Here is a 21342-nt window from a genome sequence, read left to right as displayed (position 1 = left end):
TTTACCCCCTTTTTAAAAAAACACACAATAATAATAGAAAAAGAAAATTTACCTTAAAACTTCTAATCTTAAACCCTATAATTATATACCCTTATATCCTAATATTTCATCTTCCTTATCTTAATCCCTAGAACCAATTAAATTCCTTCCGTCATCCCCCCAAAATACTTATTAAAACCATATTATGTCAAATTTTACTTAAAAATCTCCAAATTTATCCCACCATCTCGTCACCCCGGTTTCGGGTACTGCCAGTCCTTTTTACAATTTTTTTAAAGTCTTTCCAGTCCATAAATTCGATCCATCAGCCAGGTTGTCTTATGTCCGAGGCCTTTAAATCATCTTTCTGATGGGTCTGCAGGGTCTTTTTCGAGCCTAAAATTATGTCCCAGGCCACATTCCCCTCAACGTCTCCTTTGACCTTTTTGAACAAGCTTGCCCAAACTCTGTAGTTCCTCTTGTAGGCCAAAGAGTTGTCCAAAGCTTGCTCCACACTCTGTTTAAAGTTACTAGATTTCACTTCTAGTTCTTTCAAACTTTCAAACTTTCTCAGAGTGCCAGTTTCCAAAATATATCTTATCAAACCTGTATCTCTCAGTCCATATGTGGCACTCCTTTTCCAGATCTGTCCTTTGGACTCTTTACTCTCATAGTCCCCTTTTTGTCCATCGATTTGAGGCTCTACTACTGTATTTTTCCACAGAAGATTCCTCTTGCAAAGACAGAGGCTGTTCTGTTTGATCCATATTCTTCTCAGGTATCCATCCTTGTTGGTTTGGTTCCAATCCTTGAGCCGAGTTTACTAATTTTTTTCCTTCTTGAGCCAGGCTGTGTACATTTTCCTTCAAATCAGAAATGCCAAATTCCAAAATAGACAGGTTTTTTGAAATTGTTCAAACAGAGCTGTTATTTTTTCTGCCATATTCCCAAGTCTGTTCTTTCAATGTTATCTTACTGTCAAGGTCAGATGCTTATATTTAGTCTGTAAAGTTGCAGCCTGTGTGAAAGTTTTCCATCCAAAAGTATAACAATGTAACAGTCCAATATGTGTTTCTGTAACTTTCCACAACAGCTGGATTACAGTTCCCTTTGGTTATTTTTCATCCACCTTTCAATAACAGTTATCGTTTAACTCCTTTTTTCCTTTCCAACAAACGATGAGCAAAAAGATTCAGTTCTCCCTTAATCCGTTCCTTCTTAATAATTATTTCTTGTTATAAAGATTCTTTTTCTCCTTTTGGCAGCCCGGTCCCGGGCTCGAGATGGTAGAAAATAAATTCAAAATACACTGCTCTGCAGGGCTATAAACTGTTGAAACAATCTCCCCCTCTTCCCTGCTTCCGAGGGGGGGTTTAAAGGCTTAGGTGACAGATTTGTTTCCTTGCAAAGTACTTTTTTAGAGGCTCCAGTTCTCTCACTTTTGCCTTGATCTTTCTACAAAGTGGAAGGTGGGCTTCCTGTTTTAACCTTCCATCTAATGCCGAATTTCAGTAATTTGTAATCCAATTTCCATTTACTTACAAGAGTTTCTTTGATCCAAATGTCCACAGGAAAAGTTAGCGCTTCCTGGCAGCAGCTGTGCGGCTTCACTCCCCGAAAACAGCGATCGATCCAAAGTGCCGCGCCACTCACCCCACGTCGCTCCGGAGCCCGTAACCGGGTCTCCCCGCGAGTAAGGGAGGCGCTACTGGCACAAGCCGGATCCCAGGTCCACGGTCTTCCTCCGACCGTGGTTTTTTGCGGGTCTCCGCCTCGCCGTAGGCGGTCAGACCCTTCTTTTCAGAGAGCGGTCTCCTCCGAGACGGAGGAAATCCGCCATTGCCCGGCGCGCCAACCCGGAAGCTCTACACAGCCACTCCTATAGAGGCTGCTCTTCCTTAAGGGGATTTGAACTCTAAAGAGCTGCTAGCGCTGTTTCGGATTGGATGGCTGACAAAAGGAGTGGCTTCTGAATGGTCAGTTTCTGGGCTGTGTTGAAAATGGAGGTTTATTGCCTGATTTCAGCATGGTGGACTGAATGCACTTATGTAAATTGTTTGTTTGTTTGTTTGTTATGCCCCGCCCATCTGGCTGGGCATCCCCAGCCACTCTTGGTGGTTCCCAACATCATCATCATCATAATAATAATAATAATAATTTATTTGTACCCCGCCCATCTGGCTGGGTTTCCCCAGCCACTCTGGGCAGCTTCCTCAGAGACCAAAAATACACTAAAATGTCACACATTAAAAACTTCCCGAACAGGGCTGCCCTAAGACGTCTTCTGAGTGTCAGGTAGTTGTTTATCGCTTTCACATCTGATGGGAGGGTGTTCCACAGAGCGGGTGCAACTACTGAGAAGGCCCTCTGCCTGGTTCCCTGTAGCTTAGCTTCTCGCAGCAAGGGAACTGCCAGAAGGCCCTCGGAGCTGGACCTCAGTGTCTGGGCAGAACAATGGGGGTGGAGATGCTCCTTCAGGTATACTGGGCCGAGGCCCTTTAGGGCTTTAAAGGTCAGCACCAACACTTTGAACTGTGCTCAGAAACTTACTGGGAGCCAATGCAGATCTCTCAGAACCGGTGTTATGTGGTCTCGGCGGCCACTCCCAGTCACCAGGCTAGTTGCCGCATTCTGGATTAATTGCAGTTTCCGAGTCACCTTCAAAGATAGCCCCACATAGAGCGCATTGCAGTAGTCCAAGCGGAAGATAACTAGAGCATGCACCACTCTGGCCAGACAGTCCGTGGGCAGGTAGGGTCCCAGCCTGCGTACCAGATGGAGCTGGTAGACAGCTGCCCTGGACACAGAATTGACCTCCGCCTCCATGGACAGCTGTGAGTCCAAAATATTAAAAACACAATAAAACATCAAATAGTAAAAGCTTCCCTAAACAGGGCTGCCTTCAGATGTCTTCTAAAAGTCAAAGAGTTGTTTATTTCCTTGACATCTGACGGAAGGGCATTCCACAGGGTGGGCGCCACCACCGAGAAGGCCCTCTACATGCATTCTATGGGTTTTATAAGGGGGTGCAATTATGTTCATCCATAACAGTATAAATACTGAGCTCAACGGACCAGTGGTGGGACTTGCTATAAGGCATGTTCTTACTGGAATCAGCTCTTTGTTCAGAGTTCTCCTTCCTTGGAGGTTTTTAGGCAGAGGTTGGAGGGCCACCTGTCATGGATGCTTGAGCTGAGATTCCTGCCTTGCAGGGGGTTGGCCTAGATGACCTTTGGGGGTCCCTTACAACTCTATGATTGGATGGAGTTTCCTGCTTTACAGAGCTTTCTCCCTGCAAGCTGCTGCTCGTGTTTCTGGCCAAGGGAGGGAACACAACGCCACCAGCCAGGAACACACCCCCCCCCCACAAAAAATAAAACCTCTCTGGGTTCTTGGGCAGGAGGGAGCCTGGTGTGCTCAGCTTATCAGGATTGCAATCTTCCTGGCTCTCTGCACCTCATTTGCTGGTGCTTTCTCAAGATTGTTCCCTATTAGGAAAAAGGTTTCCAGACCATAAACCAGATGATGAAATCCCCAGTCCAATCAGATTCCAAAATAGCATGATTACCTTATTTTTCTTTAGAAGCCCAAGGAATGCCTAATGAAGATCTTATTACCCGTTTGTTAACTGCCGCCGGATTAATAAATGTCAGGCGCAAGAAGACTCTTAATGTAAACCTCTTTGAAGCTCGGCTGTCGCAAATGTAGGACTCTAGGCTTATGCGCTAGCTAAGAGCCTGGCACTGAGAGCCCCCTGCTGGAAAGGAAAGCACAAACTTTCAGGGAACCAAATTCCTTTTGTGGAAATATGCACGTCTACTGAGCATGGCTTCCGTCCACATGGCAATATTGCGGAACGGTCTCCCTTGGGAGGTTGTGGACTGTCCGTCCTTGGAGGTTTATAAATGAAGGTCAGGCAGCCCCAGTCAGAGTACCTGGAGCAATGATTCCTGCATCCCAGGGGGTTGGACTAGATGTCCCGGGCCCTAAGGAAGTTAGATTGGCTTCAACCAGAGCCAGGGCCTTTTCAGTGATGGCCCCGGCCTGGTGGAACGCTCTGCCTCCTGAGACCAGGGCCCTGCAGGATCTGATTTCTTTCCGCAGGGCCTGGAAGACAGAGTTGTTCCCCCTGGCCTTTGGCTTGGAGCCAAATTGATTCCCTCCCTCTCTTTCTTTTTCCTTTCGCCTCCTGTGAAAAGGCTGCATCCTAATGTTTTAGTGTTGTATCGTAATCTTTTAAATTGTATTTTAATCAACTTGTTTTTATTATTGGTTGTTAGCCGCCCTGAGCCCGGTCTTGGCTGGGGAGGGCGGGGTATAAATAAAATTTTATTATTATTTATTATTATTAAAGCTCTGCAATTCTAGGATTCTACGCTAAGGTTGCCATATTTTTTCCTTTCCGCCCCCCCCCCCCAATATTTTTTAATTGTTTTCTTTACATATTCTTTCTTACAATACTTTAATCAACACAAAACCATTTTAGCTCTGCCAAGCTTGTGACTTCCCTCCCTCTCTTCAGCTGGTATCCCATATCACATCCATTCACGTATTTTATCTTTTCACTTTTTTCATCTGCATTGTAGGAGTTACTTCAGTCCTGCTAGTGTCCTTAAATTTGTAAGGCTATCTTTTAAATGTACAATAAATTTACTCCAATTTTCTGGGCATCTCTGATTGTCCTGATCCCGAATTCTTCCCGTCAGTTTGGCTAATTCCACATAGTCACTTTCGTCTGCCATTCCACAATCGTAGGAACTTCCTTTAATTTCCAGTTTGGGGCCAACAAAGTCCTTGCAGCAGCTGTGGCATACATAAACAGTCTTTGATCTTCTGTCTTAATCTCCTTTCCCATCAAGCCGAGTAAAAAGTTACCAGATTTTTTTCAATGAATCCAGGGACACTTTTCAACTTCAATGGGTTTTGTATGGGGACTGATCTGTAAATCGTGGGAAACGGGGTCGCCTGGTAACCTTATTCTACCAGTCTATGAATGATACTTTCATCTGGCTATTGTGCATTCAGTGAACCACAACTGGGGTTGCTTCTGTTATATTTTCCTCTTTGGAGGGACGGCTCTGTACCTGCTGTGATTGTTTATATTACTATTATTTTCTCTCCTTCATATGTTATTCATTTGTAACTGCTCTGCTTCAGGACAGAGGAAACCTTCCCTTTCCCTCTTTCTTTTTAGTGCCACACTCCCTTCTTCTCTCTTTCGGCTCCTTCTCTCGCTCCTTCCTTCGAGGTGCGCCTGTCCCGCGGGATCTGCAGCTTCGGAGAATAAGCCAACCTTTATTCCACTGGTGACTCAGCCTCTTGTGGGTTTAAGGTCAAGGGGAAACCCATTTCACAACGAGGCACCTTCCAAACTCTGGGTGCCGCGTCTGGGAAGGCCCCGGCCCCTCCTTCTTGCCGGGATCTCCCACGCGGGTCAAGGGAAGGCGGTGAAAGCCTCGCCCGCTGCCTCTGAGCCGGGACGGGGTGGAAGTTGATCTCCAGTTCCACCTGGCATGGAAGAAAGGGGAAAGAGGAGAGTTTTTCTCCCTTCCTCATCGCGCTGGAACTTGTGAGCATCCCGGGAAGATCGAGGGCAGGTGAAAGGAAGTTCTTCTTCCCCTAGTTAGACTACGGAGGCACGATGCCCACCAGCCTGGTCGCCTTTAGCGGAGATTCCTGCGTTGCGGGGGGCTGGACTAGATCCCTCCCAACTCCACAATTCTGGGATCCTGCGGAAAGAGGATTGCACAAATTCAGGGCGGAGGCGGAGGCTGTCTCTGGCCAGCAGCCAGGCTTCCTCCGGTCCCAGCGCCGGCTGCGGGGCGCGCGGAGCTCCCCCCTGGATCCGCGCGCTCTGGCGGTTCTTGCGCGCAAAGCAGGCGTTCCCGTGCACGCCTTTTGCCCCCCTCCGACCCTGGGGGTCTCTGCCGCCCCTCTGTCCGCCTCTTTCTCCGCCTGGGCGGGGCCCCCGTTCTCCTCTCAGGGGGCGGGGGCTTTCCTGCCGTGCACGTGGCGGAGTCGGGAGCGCGCAGGGTCCAGCTGCGCATGCGTCCCCCCCCTGCTTGGCGAGCCGAGGTTGCTTCCTCGGACCTGGAGGGGCCGGGCTGGCGGGCGCGCGCCTGAGGCTGCTGCTGCCGGGGCTCTTGGAGCGGGTGAGTGACGGGCGCGCGCGCGAGGCGGCGGCGGCGCGGGAGGAGAAGGAGCGCGCGCGAGGCACCGGCGGGCCGGAGCTGGAGCCTCCCGGGGCCGGGAGACGAGCCGGGGACGGACCGGGGTGGGGTGGCTGCCTCCCATCCTCTGGCCCGGGAGGAGGAGGGGGCGGACGGGCCTCCCGGGGCCGCGCGCTGGGCTCCCTCCTGCTCCTAGGCAGGCGCGCTCTGCGTGTGCTCAGAGGCACGCGCTTGGCGGAGAAGCGAGGGAGCGCCCTCCCTGGGGAGAACCGGCTGAGGAGCCCCCCCACCCAGGACTTGCGCTCCGCCAGGTGCCTTTGCCGGTGGGGTGGGAGATTCCCCGCAGGCGGGACTCGCGTCGGGTCGAAACTCCCGAACATCCCCCTGGCCGCGCTCCCGGGGCGCCTGCAGCGCGCGGCCTGCGCTTTTGGAGAGCGCCGGCTCCAGCTTCGCGCATTGCGCTCTGCCGTGGCAACCTGGGCGGCGGGGGGGGGGGGTCTCCCTTTCTCTTGCTCAGCCAGCCATGCAGAGGTCTGCCCGGGGTCCACCCCAAAGGCCAGGCGAGCCACCCGCCGTGGGGCAGGATCTGAATCCAGGCCCCGGGGCCCCGCAGGCAGAGGGCATCTGGGGCAGGCGCGGCGGGGGCACCCGGAAGCCTGGAGACCGGGCGCGCAGGGGGGGGGGGGGTTGCCAGGATCCATTTCCCTGAGCAGGAGGGATGCAGATGTTTCTGGATGGGGTGGAGCCGCCAGGGACACACCTTGCTGTGGGCGCGGGTGATGCCAACACCTTCCCTCGCTTTCTGGGCAGGGCAGGGCGCCCGCTAGGAAGGTGCTGCTCGCCATTGCATAACCTTGGAGGTGTGGGGGGGGGGGCACTGCATTCCCAGGAAGGAAAGATCCAGCCTGCAGCCCCATCCTCTCACCAGGGAGGAATTCTCCAGGGGTGGCTCATTCCTGGCACTCCCTCCCGCCTCCCTGGAGGGCCCGCATTGCCTTGCAGGCCGTGCCAGCCTGTTCAGGCGGCACCCCTCCTTCTACCCCGCTGCTCTCCTGGGGGTGAGAGTTCCTGGATCCCTGCCCTGGGTCTGTCTGGGCGCTGTGCAGCGCCAGAACCTCAGCTCATGGGCAGCGCTCACCTTTTGCTCCTGATAGTGGAAGGTTCGGGAAGGACGAAAGAAAGTCTGTCTTCACTCAGCAGATAACTGACCTGTGGAACTCCCTCCCACAGTGATGACCACCAAAGAGGGTTAGGACAATTGACGGTGGGGGTGGCTGAGTGCCTCTGAATCCCAGTTGCGGGAGAGTTGCTCTGGCGCTCGGATCCTGCTCGTGGTTTCCCAATAAGGGCATCTCATTGGCCCCTGTGAGAACAGGAGGCTGGACCAGGTGGGCGACTGGCCTGATCCAGCTGCTCTTGCATTTGAGGCGGCTGCCACATCCCATGACGCTGGAGCAACCTTCCCGGCCCCTGAGGCACCGCAGCTGTGACCATGACGGTCCAGAAGACCCAACTGCTCTCTGCTTTTCCTTTCATTTGTGGACATGAAACCAGGAGCAAGGAAGGTGGCTGAGCCTCTGGTCAGGCCAGACTCTGGGTTGGCAGCCTGGCACTTCTGCGTGTTCCTGGCCTGCAGTTCCCATCATCATCATCATCCCTCCTGGTTTCCGCCTGCAGGCAGCCCCTTGGCCCTTCCTCCTCTGACCCAGAGCTCCTTCCATGGCCGCATCCTGGCTTGTGTGGACACCCCACCTCACCCTGCCTGGCATTCTCTTCTCCTCACTTCACTGGGAACTGCATTGCAGGGGGTGGGACTAGATGGTGCCTGGGGGTCCCTTACAATTCTGTGATTCACAGGAGGTTTTGAGCAGAGTTTGGATGGGCATCTGGTGCATAGGTGCCAACTTTCCCCTTTTCTTGTGAGGAATCCTATTCAGAATAAGGGAATTTCCCTTTTTAAAAAGGGAAACATTGAAAGCTATGGCCTGTTGGGGATTCTTCAGCTGTGATTCCTGTATTGCAGGGGGTTGGGCTACAGTTCTTCAGTTTTGTGGGTGCCTCTAAGCATGTGCAGAGTGGCAGTCTCTTGGCAGATGCCATTGGCAGAGCCCCGTCCATTGTTTCAGAAACGAAGCTGCCCTTCCATTTCCACTCAATTCTGGCCTTTCCGGCAGGCGCCTTATTCACCTCCTGAGTTTATTACCTGCTTTTCCCACACTCAGAAGGGGCAGCAGCCAAAACTCCAGTCGAAGCCAAGAGAGAGAGAGAGAGAGAGAGAGAGAGAGAGAGAGAGAGGCGAGGAAGAGCAGAAAGGGCACCAAACCAGAACCAGACACAGGACAGAACCAAGCAGAGGCGGGCTGGGAGATCAAGTTGGCGCCATAGCCTTCTCCAAGCTCCAGCAGTGAGGCAGATCTTTGCCCCTCCTCAGGTGGGAGAGCCTTGGGGTCTGCCACATCAGGCCGGCTGGTTTGCAGGCTCCGTTGTTTGTTTCTTGAGAAGGCAGGCCCTTTCAGGCGTGTTTGCCTCCTGCCTTTGTGTCTCCCCCCTTTCTCCACGGAGCCCAAGGTGGCGTACGTGATTCTCCTCTCCCTCCTCGTTTAATTCCCACAACAACCCCGTGTTGGGCTGAGAATGAGTGGCCGGCCCCCAAGGTCACCCTTCCTGGCTGAGTGGGCAGATTTGGACCCTCGTGTATCCTTGGTCACAGAATTGTAGAGTTGGAAGGTTCTGCAATGCAGAAATGTTTCCTGGGCTGACACTCCCATAGAATTCTCTGTTATATTCCATCTACACCATCAGAATGAATTCTGGAACCAAAATGCTTTTTCTGTGAAGCCTGAGCAGGAGCAGCAAACAATTATAACTGATAGTTGTTGCTTGTCTCCACTTCCCCCATTTCACAATTGTGAAGAATATTCGTGTGATATGAATGGTCTGCGTCACCATTAAGAAACCATTAGTTTTCCACACTGCTAGCAACCATTGACAGCCTTCTCCTCCTCTATCAACTTTCCCCCGTGTCCTCTTTTAACACCAAAGCACCTTCCTTCCTTTGCCTCTTTGCCGTGTTTGGGCTCTTTGGCCAAAAAGGCCCCCAGAGCGGGTGGCATCATATTAGGAGAAAGAAGAGACAGGTGCAGGCTGGCAGCATGAAGGACGTGGCACCCCAAAGAGGACTTTAGGGCCCCCAAATGGCAACCAGAACTAGACCTTCTGTTTTGGCGACTGCAACTTTGGTTTAAGGAGCCCTTTGGTGCCCAGCTGATCTGTCTGGGTTTCTGTCCCTGCCTCCAGCTCTCCTGTCCTCAAAGGGCCTCTCTGGGAAATTGGCAAGCAAGCGCAACTCTCCCCTCCTGGGGTTTCCAGCAGCCCGTATTCAGGGGAACAGTGGTACCTCGAGTTACGAACGCCTCAGGTTACAGACGCTTCAGGTTACAAACTTTGCTAACCTGGAAGAGTTAACTCGAGTTGAGCACTTTGCCCCAGGATGAGAACGGAAATTGTGTGCCGGCGGCATAGCGGCAGCAAGAGGCCCCATTAGCAAAAGCACACCTCTAATTAAGAACAGTTTCAGGTTAAGAACAGAATTAAGTTTGTACGTAGAGTTACCAGTGTATTTGTGGAGGCAGAGCCGAGCCCTGGTGGCCAGCGGCCAAGAGGCCAGAGGGGCTTGTCCTGGCTGGAAGAGTCCCGGCTTGGCAGCTAGATTTCTCTCTGCGGTGAAGCAGGCCGGCAGTTGCTGTCAGCAGAGTTCCTGAGGCTCATTGTGTCGAGTAATTAGTGGGTTTTGTTCTCGGCTCCTTGCGTTCCCCGGGGTGGGGAGGGGGCCCTGAGCGAACAGGTCCAGGGCTGCGTAATTGCAGGTGCTGCCCCACCCACCTGGGAAGCAGCCGAGGAGAACCCTGCGGTGTTTTTGGGGCTTCCTTCACAAGATCCTCATCTCTGCTTTCTCACGCTCAGGTGGAAGGGCCTGCTGTGGGCCTGCCATCTCAGGAGGGGGCCGGGCGGCCGCTTATGGAACCGTCCCATTTGTAAGCGTTGGAGGGGGACCCCCAAGGGCCATCTAGTTCAACCCTCTGCAATTCTGGAGATGCAGCCAAAGAATCCCTGCTTAAATACCTCCGAGGAAGGAGAGAGAGTCCGCTCCACAGCCTAATAATAATAACAATAATACCCCGCCCATCTGGCTGGGCTTCCCCAGCCACTCTGGGCAGCTTCCAACAGAATATTAAAATACTGTAATACATCAAACATTAAAAAACTTCCCTAAACAGGGCTGCCTTCAGATGTCTTCTAAAAGTCTGGTAGTTGTTGTTCTCTTTGACATCTGGTGGGAGGGCATTCCACAGGGCAGGCGCCACCACCGAGAAGGCCCTCTGCCTGGTTCCCTGTAACTTGCCTTCTCGCAGTGAGGGAACTGCCAGAAGGCCCTCGGAGCTGGTCCTCAGTGTCTGTGGGGCTGAAGGATGGGGGTGGAGACGCTGCCCTGCCCCTTGCAGTGTGGGAGGGCCTCTTGGGGGCAACAGGAGTCCATTTCCCCCATCCTTTATAATGGAGGAAATGGGGGTCTCCCAGTGGATGAAGCTGAAGGTTGGAGGATGAAGGAAAGTCCTTCTGCACGCAGTGCAGTGTTAAACCGTGGAACTCCCTCCCACAACAGGCAGCGATGGCTGCAAACCCAGAGAGCTTTAAAATAGGAATGGACCCAATCACGGAGGAGGCGAGGGCTGTGGGTGGTCCCCATCCACGATGGCTCTGCTCTGTGTTTGCAGTTGGAGGCAGCCAGGCTTCCTGGGAACCGCAGGAGGGGAGAGGTCTGTGTTCGAATCCTGCCTGCGGGTTTCCTTTTGGGCATCTGATTGGCCACTGTGAGAAGAGGAGGCTGGGGTGGATGGGCCGTCCTGCAGGCTCTCCTGGGCTGCTTTTGTTTCTTTGGGTTATTGAAGCAGGGTAGAAATGGTTGCCCTGAAAATGAATAAAACCAGCAACAAAAGAACAGCATTCTGGAGAAGAGACATTGAGGAGGGGGGGTCCTTGCAAGGGCTGCTCCTCTCTTCCACTGCCTTGGGAGGGGCTGCTGGGCAGAGCATCTTGACCAGGAGGTTGTACCGCTGGCATCCCACCCACCCCAGTTGCCCCCTCCCTGCGGGAACCCTGGACCAGGATCAGGCACAGAGAGGGGGGAGCTGAGATTCCGTCCCTGGCTTGGCCTCAGTGTTAGCGGAAGCTGGGAGGGGAGCGCAGGCTGCAGTTCAATGGTCTAGCCAGTGTTAGAAACTCAGGTGTATTAGCTAGGGGCCAAAAGGCTCCTTAAACCGAGGCTGCAGTCGCCAAAACTAAATGTCCAGTTGCCATTTGGGGGCCGGACAGCTCTGATGTCTTATTTTTCAAATGATGGGCTGACTGTGATTGATTATCAGCGAAACATCTGGCTAGTTCAGAGGACAACCTTGAGCTGGATTAAGAATTTTGAAAACTTAAAGAAGAAAATTCCTTGATCCAGGGACTGTCTGCATCTATATTAGCCTATTCAGACTTCTTTTTCTTAATGGTGACCATTCATAATGTAGGCAGATTCTTCACATCTGTGAGCAGGGGGAGGGGGGAGTGAAGCCAAGCGCCAGCAATTCATTATAACGTCGTTCACTGCTCCTACTCAGGCTGCCCAGAAAAAGCATTTTGGTTACAGAAGTTCATTCCGATTGTGCAGATAAAATATCACAGATAGAATTCTGCAGGACGGGGTCTTCGTGTGTGAAAACAGTCCTGATCCAAGGATCCCCAGGGGGCGGAGAAGTCAGGCCCAATCCTGGCTCCCAGGCATCTTCACTTGGTCGCAAGTGGCCGATAGCCAGGTGCAAAATGGGCCTGGCGGATTTTGAACCCTGAGCAGAGCATTGTCGGTGGAGCACCCGCAGGATGGGTTCTCGGTCCTGTTGGCCCAATTCTGTGGCTCTGCCTCCCAGCTGAGACCCAGCAGGACCCCCACCCCACCCCCCGTTGAACTTCAGGCACTCCGTGGACCCTTTAATTTAATTTAATTTAATTTAAACGGATTATAGCTCTTTTGCAACTTTGCTTAGAAACGGGAGCGTTTTGCGTAGAAACAACAGCCTAGAAATTGTATCAATAAGCCCTGCATGGAGAAGGGCCCCTGTTGAGTCCATGCCAGCATCTTCAGGGGGAGCTAAGAAAGACCAAACCCAGAGCGCTGCTTCTGCCCGCCAGTGTTGACAGCTCTGAGCTAGCTGGGCCCTGGTCCTCCGTCTCCGCTTCTCCCTCGCCTGTCCTGCGTTCTTCTCGGTCCGACCGCTGGAGTCTCTTGCCGGCCCCTAATGATGGGTTGTGCGGCTGGCTGGGTTGCATCTGCCACACCGGTCTGGTTTTGAAGTCCGGCTTGTGGGGCCAGAGGTGGGGCGGTTTGTGGGAGGGAGGGGAAGGGCCGGCGGCCTTTGTGAGAGGGAAGCCAGCCAGCCCAGGCCTGCAAAGATGCTCCAGTCAGCTGGTTTTCCGCAGAAGAGGAGAGTCAGTGGCTGGTCCTGAATGGGGGACGGCGCTGCCAGGTGCTGGTCCCGATCCGTAGAACTGGGAAGGGTTCAGAAAAGGGTGAGCAAAATGGTCCAGGAGCGATGCCCCTGTGAGGAAGGCCTGCAACACTTGCAACCTTTTAGTTGACAGAAAAGGCAAGTTAGAGGCAATGCGATAGACGTTTATAAAGTTCTTCTTCCTCTCTCGTAACACTAGAATTCATGGGCATCCCATGCAGTGTTAGACATCTGCCTGGTGCATTTTGCTGCTGGCGCTGTTCCAGGTGCAAATTCCTGGAGATTTCTGGGCGTCAGGTTGGTGACCGCAGTTTAAAAACTCTGCCTTACTCCATAGCTATTGCCATTTCCATTCCCACTGGGTGTGTTTCTCCGTCTTGCATCCTGGGACAAGGAGACGGTTGGCGGAGCAAGCGGCAGTCAGGCAACATAGCTGAGAGCATGGGACAATGGAATCATAGAAGGGACCCCAAGGGTCATCCAGTCCAGCCCCCTGGAGAATAGACATCCTGTTGTGGCGACTGCAGCCGAGGTTCAAGATGCCCTTTGGTGCTGAGCTTATATAGCTGAGTTTCTGACACTGCATTAGGTTGAAGGTTGGAAGATTCGGGAGAGGGACAAGAAAGACCTTCGTACAGTGCTGAGTTGAACTGTGGAACTCCCTGCCACAGGAGGCAGTGATGACCACCAACCTGGTTGAGTTTCAAAGAGGGTTAGGCAAATTGGGAGGCAGGGGGCCCACAGCCAGTCCTTGGAGCAAAGAGTTGGGCCACGTCTGGCACATCCTTCCCCTAATGATGATGCAAATCCCCATTTGTGAAGCAAATGGCACTCTGCACATGGGCAGAGGTAGGCCTGCTTCCATCACTTCTGGGGGCCCTTCCAACTTGAGCTGGAAGGCAAGTTTGAAGACCTGCCTCCGGCGTCCCACTCGTGGCCGAGGGTTGTGGGGTTTCCCCAGTGAGTAACAAGCGCACCAGAAGAGCTTGGCTGGTGCTGGATGAGGCCAGAGGAGGCCCATCTGGGCCAGCTCCTCTTCTGCCAGTCGCCAACCAGAAGCGTGTGGGGAACCAGCAAGCAGGATCTGAGCACAAGAGCTCTCTCCCCTCCTGGGGGTTCCAGAAAGGGGGGTTCAGGAGCGCCATGGAGAGCCCCCCCCCTCCATGAATTTGTCTCATCCTCTTTCCAGCCCACAAGTTTTGCATATCACTCATTTCCTGACATGACGCATCTTTGGTTCAGAGTTTCCGCCTCTTCTTGATTCACAGCTGAAAAGTGGGGGGGGGGGCCTTTTGTCAGCCTGAGGCCTCATTCCCTGATGGCCAACCTAAGGCCCGGGGGCCGGATGCGGCCCAATCGCCTTCTAAATCCGGCCCACGGACGGTCCGGGAATCAGCGTGTTTTTACATGAGTAGAATGTGTCCTTTTCTTAAAAATGCATCTCTGGGTTATTTGTGGGGCATAGGAATTCGTTCATTTCTTCCCCCCAAATATAGTCCGGCCCCCCACAAGGTCTGAGGCACGGTGGACCGGCCCCCTGCTGAAAAAGGTTGCTGACCCCTGGCCAAGGTTATGGGGCCAAATGTAAGGGGTGTGGCCGGAACCACTAGTAGGCAGAGACCCCTCCCAAAAAAACCCACATGCATCCACATGCAGGCATACAAATAGTTGCAAAGAGGCCGGCATTCAGACACATTTTGTGTCTCTGCCTCAGCCGTTCATTCTCGACACCCCTGTGCCTTTGCGCTGCCATACCTGCTCTGCCTGGGCTTGGACCACGTGACCTTTTGGACCCCTTCCAACACTTCCGTTCTGTGATTCTAGGAACCTAATGGCGGCTCAGGGACATTTTGGGCACTGGGGAGGTTTAGCCTTTCCTTCCGCAGCTGCGACCCCCCTCCCCAAACAACAGGCCCCCACTTGGAAAACCTCCTAGTGGCTCCCAGGGTTTTTTCAGGTCTAATTCTGGCACTGGTGGGAGGGGAGGAATGCCGGCGCTCAATGGGCTGCATCCAACCTCCAGATCAGGAACAGGGTTATTTATTGCCGCTAATCAAATTTATCTAGCCACCCATCAATAAATATTCCCGGAACGGTTTGCAAGCGTAACGACGTTAATTAAAAATACAATATATAATTAATCTTGCGAAGAATAATGATCTGGCCCAACCCCTCGCCTGGTGCAGGACGTCCTGTCCTCGGATCGAAAGTCTAGCAAGACCATCGAGGGAGATATCCCTCCGAAATTTGGAAGGAAAGACTCTCTGTGTACACTTCCGCCCCACGGAAAGTGCTCCTTCCCTCTCTGCGGAATCCTGAGCTGAAGGTTCTGAAAACCACCCTTGCCGTGTGCAAAACATTTTGCCACCAGCCACCTGCGCGCAGCCTAGCAGTTCTTTCATCTTGCCCCAAGATTGGGAGAGATTGTCCGCAAGTGTTTCTGTGCCAGCTCTAGAAGCCTCTGAGTCAAGAGGGGCAAAGTGGAGCGCTTAGTCTTAGAGGACGGCTTTGGTGCACTGAATATCTCGGAAACCTGGCGGTTATCTCTGGCTGCAAACTCTAGGAAGGACAGAGAAGGGCGTATCGGAGGTGGTTTTGCTCTGGACGTCAGACACAGCACTGAGTCCAGCAAGCTAGAATTCCCCAAAGGGGCAGACTCGTTGTGGGTGGTGGAATTGACCAGGGGGCACCCCTAGACTGAACCTTGAGTGGCACCCAAAACCTGGCATGAGACGGCACAGTTGCCCAACCACTTGGGAGCAGCAGCCACTGTGCTATTAAATTAAATATGAATTTAACTGGCCAATTGCCCAGAAAACCGTGCACAATCCCATTTGACTTCCAAAGAGGAAACTTCATCACAATGAAGATATTGGTCAGCGATGGGAGTTTTAGTTCAGCCCCCTACGGAGGGCACCACGTTGGCAACCTTAGTAAAGGCCTGGTAGTGAGGCAGTGATACAGTTGAAGCTCTTTTGGCCTCCTTTATGCAAGTTAGGACTGGGCAATATATCAATATATCACCGAAAACCGGATATCATGATTTTGGTTTCATAATTTTTGACCTGGTAATATATTGCAAATCATGACGTGTGTGCGCCCTGTGCCAAAATTACAAAGGGAGGGAAACCGTGGCGCCAGCCAGTGCCTCTCCCTAACTCCACCCTTATTTCAGACATTGTGATACATATATCGGTATAGCGTGGTGTATGGCTCATGGTGTATCACGATGTTGAAAACCAGACATTGCCCAGCCCTAATGCAGGTCTATAGGAGCAACATTCTGGGAATTTGCTGGTGTGTGGAGGGAGAAATGTTCTAAAGTGCATCCTTCGACATGCATAATGTATTTTGTCCTCGTTTTGCATTTTTCTGTTGTGAGCCACTCTGGGATCGTAGGGTGAAGGGCAGGATGCAAACTTTTATTTATATATATTATCATCATCATCATTTATAATATGGCAAGGAAGTAGAAAGGCAAAGAATGGAGGATTACCGTAAATCTCTCCAAAATGATCAGGAGTTGGAGAAGTCATTGGAGACCCGAAGGCTTCTTTTGAAAAATGCAAGTTCTGTCTGAATGAAGAGAACAAAAAGGAGCACAAACTTTGGCCAAAGAAGAAAGTTAAAGTAGATAGTAAAGGATGCTAAAAAATAAAAAGGCTTTGGAGAGCACATTGGTAAAATCATTGAGACCAACGGCCAGAAGTGGTTTAAATACATTTGTCGCAGGAGACCATCTAGGCTAGGAAGGGGTTAACCCTTGGGTGACCAGGGGGTCAAAAATGTGCTAAAGGAAGACAAGGAGATTGTGGGGAAACAGAATGACTTCTGCAAGCCAATGCCTGGAGGAGTGGGAAGAGAGTTGCGCTCTGTGCATGCTCCGAAGCCTCGCCCATTTATTTCTGGGGTTTGTTTGCTCCGGTGTTTTGAAATCTGGTTCCGTGGCTGAGCTCTCGCAATGCCTGATTCAGAGGGGTCCCTCCACATGTCCTTGGAGACACCTTTTCATCTTCTGCCCTCCAAGGACCAGGCAAAAACAAACGGGAGTTGTGGGTCCTGATTAGGAGAGGGCAGAATTCAGTTAAACATTAGGAGAGATTAAGGCAGCCCGTGCTGACTGACTCCAGAGACCCAGGACAACATTGGCCTTATCCAGCCAAGATAAGAAGGGGAACACTGGGGCTCCTTGAAGGGGGCCCTGGAGACCCCTAGCCAGGGGAAGGGGCAGCGCCTGCAGATGGGGCTCTCGGGGGCCAGGCTGGACCAGGTGCCATCACCTCCTGGAATGGACTTGTGGGTCTGTGCCCCCTTTCTTTTTTCCATAGGGCGGGACGTTTTTGGGGTGCATCACTGTGCTGCGTTTTTGTGTGGCCAGATGTTAGGGGTGTTAGGGGAGGGGCAGCACTGTTGGCTATTTGCAGTATAGCAGCGCTGCAGAGAGCTTGCTGGGGAGACCATGCAGAACCAGGAACTCAAAATAACTTTTTAACAAGGTTTTAATAACAAAAAAAAACCACTCCTTTTACACTAAAGATGACAACAAACCAGACCCAAGACCCAAGACCCAACCCCCAACCACCAACCACCAAACCCCCCCCCCCCCCAGGGTAATGGGAGAGCTAGGTGCTGCTCCTTATGTACTAGACCCAATTGCTGACACAGCTTGATGAACACAACTCAGCAGCACCTGCTATGTTTCACAGCTGCAAGACTGGGTCTCGTTATTTGCCCTGGCCCTTAAAGACATACACAACTTGTGAAACAGTAATGAACCTTCACAGTTTACAGTGGCCGTTCAACAAGCACATCTGGCGGGGGCACGTCCTTCTCCTTTGGGGTCACTCGCCCACCTTGGCTTCCCTTGCTCAGTTCTTACCTGTGGCTCCTAGAAGCTGCCAGCAGGAGACGGAGGCCACAATCCCGGGGAGTGGAGCCAAGGGGTCTTGAACCCTCCACGAGTGATTTGCGGGGGCTACGCTAGATGACCCCTGGGGTCCCTTCCAACTCTACAGTTCCTTGATTCTGTGGCATTTGGGGAGGGAGTCATAATGATGTACGGTTTGCTCTAGGGGGCTTAATTTGGTCAGAATTGAGTCCACACTTCCAGAGTTAACGCTAAATGCCGTATTTTTCGCTCCATAAAACGCACCTAGTTTTTAGAGGAGGAAAACAAGGAAAAAAATATTCTGAACAAAACAGTGGATATATGATTTTTGTGGTTCATGTTGTGGCCACAGACATGATATGTGATTTGATGGTGAATTTCGGGTAACCCAATGCAAAAATCCTGAGGATCCATGTGGATCCGTGCTTTGTAACCACGTTTTTGTGCCATTGCGGCCCCATGAAACAATGGATGCATGATTTTTTGGTGCAGGCTATAGCTATGGACATGTTATGTGATCTGATGGTGAATTTGGGGTGACTCAATGCAAAACTCCTGAGGATCCATGTCCTTTTACCTCCCCCTCCCAGGCAGCCTCCTTTATCTCTAGAGTCCCTTATCTCCCTCCCGGTCGCTTGCCGATCAGCTGCTCAGCAGCTTTGTTTCAACACCCCCTTCCCTCTTTCAAAAAAAGAGCACAATCTGCTTTTTGCCCCTGGGCAATTCAGCTCCAGGGACCGCGCATTTGCTCCATAAAACACACACACATTTCCCCTTACTTTTTAGGAGGAAAAAAGTGCGTCTTATGGAGTGAAAAATACGGTATGATAGCGGCCACCAGAGCCACTAGAGGGCCATGGAAACTTGTGTCCTGGGCCTTTTAGACGCGTCTCACCATCTACTCTCTGAAAACCAAGAGGCAAATTGGTTGCCAGCTGTGAAGTTTCCCCCAGCCCTCCTACCCCACGGAACTTCTTTGGAGATCATCCCTCCGATACTCGCTTGCCAGGGAGGACTTAAAATCCTTCCTAAACTCAGACCTGGACGCAGACACCCTTGCCATTGTCACACCAAGGTTAGACTACCTCTGTGCTCTCTCTGTGGGGCTGCCCTTGGAGACGGTCCAGGAGCTCCTGCCAGGCCAGATTGTGGCAGGTGAGGTGCCTGGCCATCTCACCTGAGGCTCCTTGTGGTCCCTCGCTTGTTTACCAGCTCATTTTTGGTGCTGGCATTCTCATTTCCTGCTGGTTCATTTATACGCTGCTTAATGCCTGAATGGCTTCCATTGACCTTTGAGGCCCCCAATGGCCTGGGATTCCTGCACTGCAGGCGGCTGGACTTTTGGGGTCTCTTCCAGCTCTGCACCCCCATGATTGTGTGATCTGCCCCACAGACTTGCTCACGTTTTAAGATCTGCCTCCCATTCATAGAACTGCAGAGTTGGGAGGGAGCCCAAGGCAAGAAGAGCTGCTTGACAGCAGAGGCTTTTAAGCAGAGGCCATCTGTCATGGGTGCTTGAGCTGAGATCCCTGCACTGCGGGGGGTTGGACTAGATGACCCTCGGGGACCCCTTCCATGATTCTGTGCCGCCCCAACATAGTTTGTTCCACTGGCCTTTGAGACGCAGCTTTGAGTTTTCCTGATCAGGCCTTCTGACTGTGTGGCTTGGTCTTCCTGTTCTGCCTTCTTTGCATAGCTTTGCATGATTTCAAATTACAAGCAGGAAAAGAGTTGTATGTGCTGGATCAGGCCAGAGGCCCCTCTAGCCCGGCCTCCTGTTGTCACAGCGGTCGACCAGATGCTGGGGGGGGGGGGGACCTGCAAGCGGGACTGGAGCCCCAGAGCCCTCTGCCCTCCTGGGGCTTCCACAAATGGGGATTCAGAAGCTCCGTTGTTTCCAATAGCCCTTTCCTCCTGCCCGAAGTTGCCCTGTCCTCTTTGGCAGCTGCCCAAGTTGGTGGCCCTCCCCGCCTCCTGTGGCAGTGAGTTCCGCAGGTTAGCTGCCCCCTGCGTAAGGAAATTCCACTCGTATATTTCGCAATTTGCTGCATTACGTGAGGGGAAGCAGAGACGAGGACGCGCTTGTCCTTTGTGCCACGGGCAGCGTTGTGATTCTGTGCGATGCTGTGCGCGCTCTGAGTGCCTGTTCGCATGCCTTTCCCCTCTGGAAGCCGCCTGGGCCTGGCTGGGGGGCTCAGTGTGGTGCCAGGCGTGCTGGACATTTGGGTAACCAGCCATGCCACTTGGGGGCCGCCTGACTATCTCCTTGCTTGGACAGGTTCAGAGGCGGCTCCCATCCCCTCTTGCAACCCGCGTCCCCAGGAGGGGAGTCCCTGGGGGTGAGATGGGTGGGGGGCCAGCAGCACCCACAAAGAGGGGGCTCATCCCCTTCCTGGATGTCTTCTTTTCCAGTATCCTGTTCGCTGGCCAAGTTTGGGATGGCAAGGCCTCCTCTTCACTGCCTTTCCTGAGGACTAGAGACCCTGCAGGAATTTGGCGAGGAGGTGAGTGCGCCCCCTGCCGTTGGACACGGGGAGGGTGAGCGGTAGGTTGTTGGGTTTGGGGTTTGAGTCTTATACCACCTTTTGGGGCTGAGACTGAGCAGAGCAGTAAGAACTGGGGTGCAGTCCAATCACCCCTTTCTCCCCCCTGCCCAAGAGGCAGGCCAGGCACACGAAAGCTGCTTCCTTGCTCAGCCTTTGGAACCTCCTGCCACTAGAAAGAATGGCTTCCTCCCCAAATAGGCTTTAGAGGGGGAGGTTTCCAAGGGCGCGGGAGGAGCTGAGTCACTTCTGTGTTTCCCATCAGGGATGAATCAGGGCTTTGGGGAGGGAAGGGGTGTTCCTGGCGGAGGACGGGGGGGGGGGGAGAGCAGCCTTCTCTGAGTGTGCTTTGCCCGGCCTCCTCTGCCAGTGGGGCCTTTGCAATAGGCAAATGGGGGGTGCCCCACATCTCAGTCGTGGGGCACCTGCCTGGAATGCAGAAGGACTCGAGTTCGAACCCTGACGGCATCTCCTGGTAGACCTAGGAATATCCCCAGAGAGCGACTGCTGCCAGTCAGTGCAGGTATGACTGATCTAGATAGGCCAATGGTCTGACTAAGGCGGCTTCCTTAATGAGGAGGGGAGCTTTGCTGGGGGGTAGATACAGTCTGGGGAGGGGGCTTGCTGGGTGTGAGGGGCAGAATGAGCCCCCTTCTTTTGAAACTCCCCCTTGAAAGTGTAGGGGAGGCTTTGTTTCCAGCCTTTGCCTCGATGTGGCTGAACTACAACTCCCAGCAGCCTCTGCACCCTCCAGCTGAGTATCTGGAGCGGACATCCCCAAACTTGGCCCTCCAGATGTTTTGGACTCCAGTTCCCATCATCCCTGACCACTGGTCCTGTTAGCTAGGGATGATGGGAGTTGTAGTCCCAAAACATCTGGAGTGCCGAGTTTGGGCATGCCTGATCTGGAGGGCTTCTGGCTGAGGGACCCTGAGGGTCATCTATCCCAACCTCAGCGTGGGCCTCATACCTGCGACCCTCAGGCTGAGTTTTGTGCTTTGACAAGTGGCTCCTTCCTCGCTTTCCTGGCTGCGCTGTGTGCGCCTTGTGTTGTGCAAGCGGCTGTGTGCTGACTCGGCCGTCCGCAGTGAAGGTGATTTGGGGGCTGGGCTGGGGGGGCAGGAAGTGCAGGGGGCTGCTTGTGGGGCCGGATTTCACAATGGCGGCCCCAGGTTGAGCCGCGGGTCAGGGCTCTGCGCCAGCCCAATTATTCC

The 21342-nt window shown here is 52.9% G+C and overlaps 2 protein-coding genes across 6 annotated transcripts in view; one reads left to right on the top strand and one right to left on the bottom strand.

The window, feature by feature from the left end:
• The window catches only part of LOC310660898 (uncharacterized protein), a 561482-nt gene that overhangs the window by 136593 nt on the left and 403547 nt on the right, over positions 1 to 21342 (bottom strand). The window lies entirely within an intron of this gene.
• Positions 5994 to 21342, top strand: part of SLC4A2 (solute carrier family 4 member 2) — a 65846-nt gene continuing 50497 nt past the window's right edge. The window contains exons 1-2 of one of the 5 annotated variants that reach the window (XM_083406091.1): positions 6023 to 6131; positions 19998 to 20089. The gene's annotated coding sequence lies outside the window, so the exon portion shown is untranslated. Of the gene's footprint in view, positions 6132 to 19997; positions 20090 to 20631; positions 20652 to 21342 lie in introns of those variants that run through there. The other 4 variants (XM_083406098.1, XM_083406099.1, XM_083406092.1 and 1 more) reach the window with 4 other exon arrangements.

This window comes from Podarcis tiliguerta (genome assembly GCF_965153285.1).
Source record: "Podarcis tiliguerta genome assembly, chromosome: 12".
In the NCBI taxonomy this organism is placed as follows: Eukaryota; Metazoa; Chordata; class Lepidosauria; order Squamata; family Lacertidae; genus Podarcis; species Podarcis tiliguerta.
This window is presented reverse-complemented; position numbering and strand designations above follow the sequence as displayed.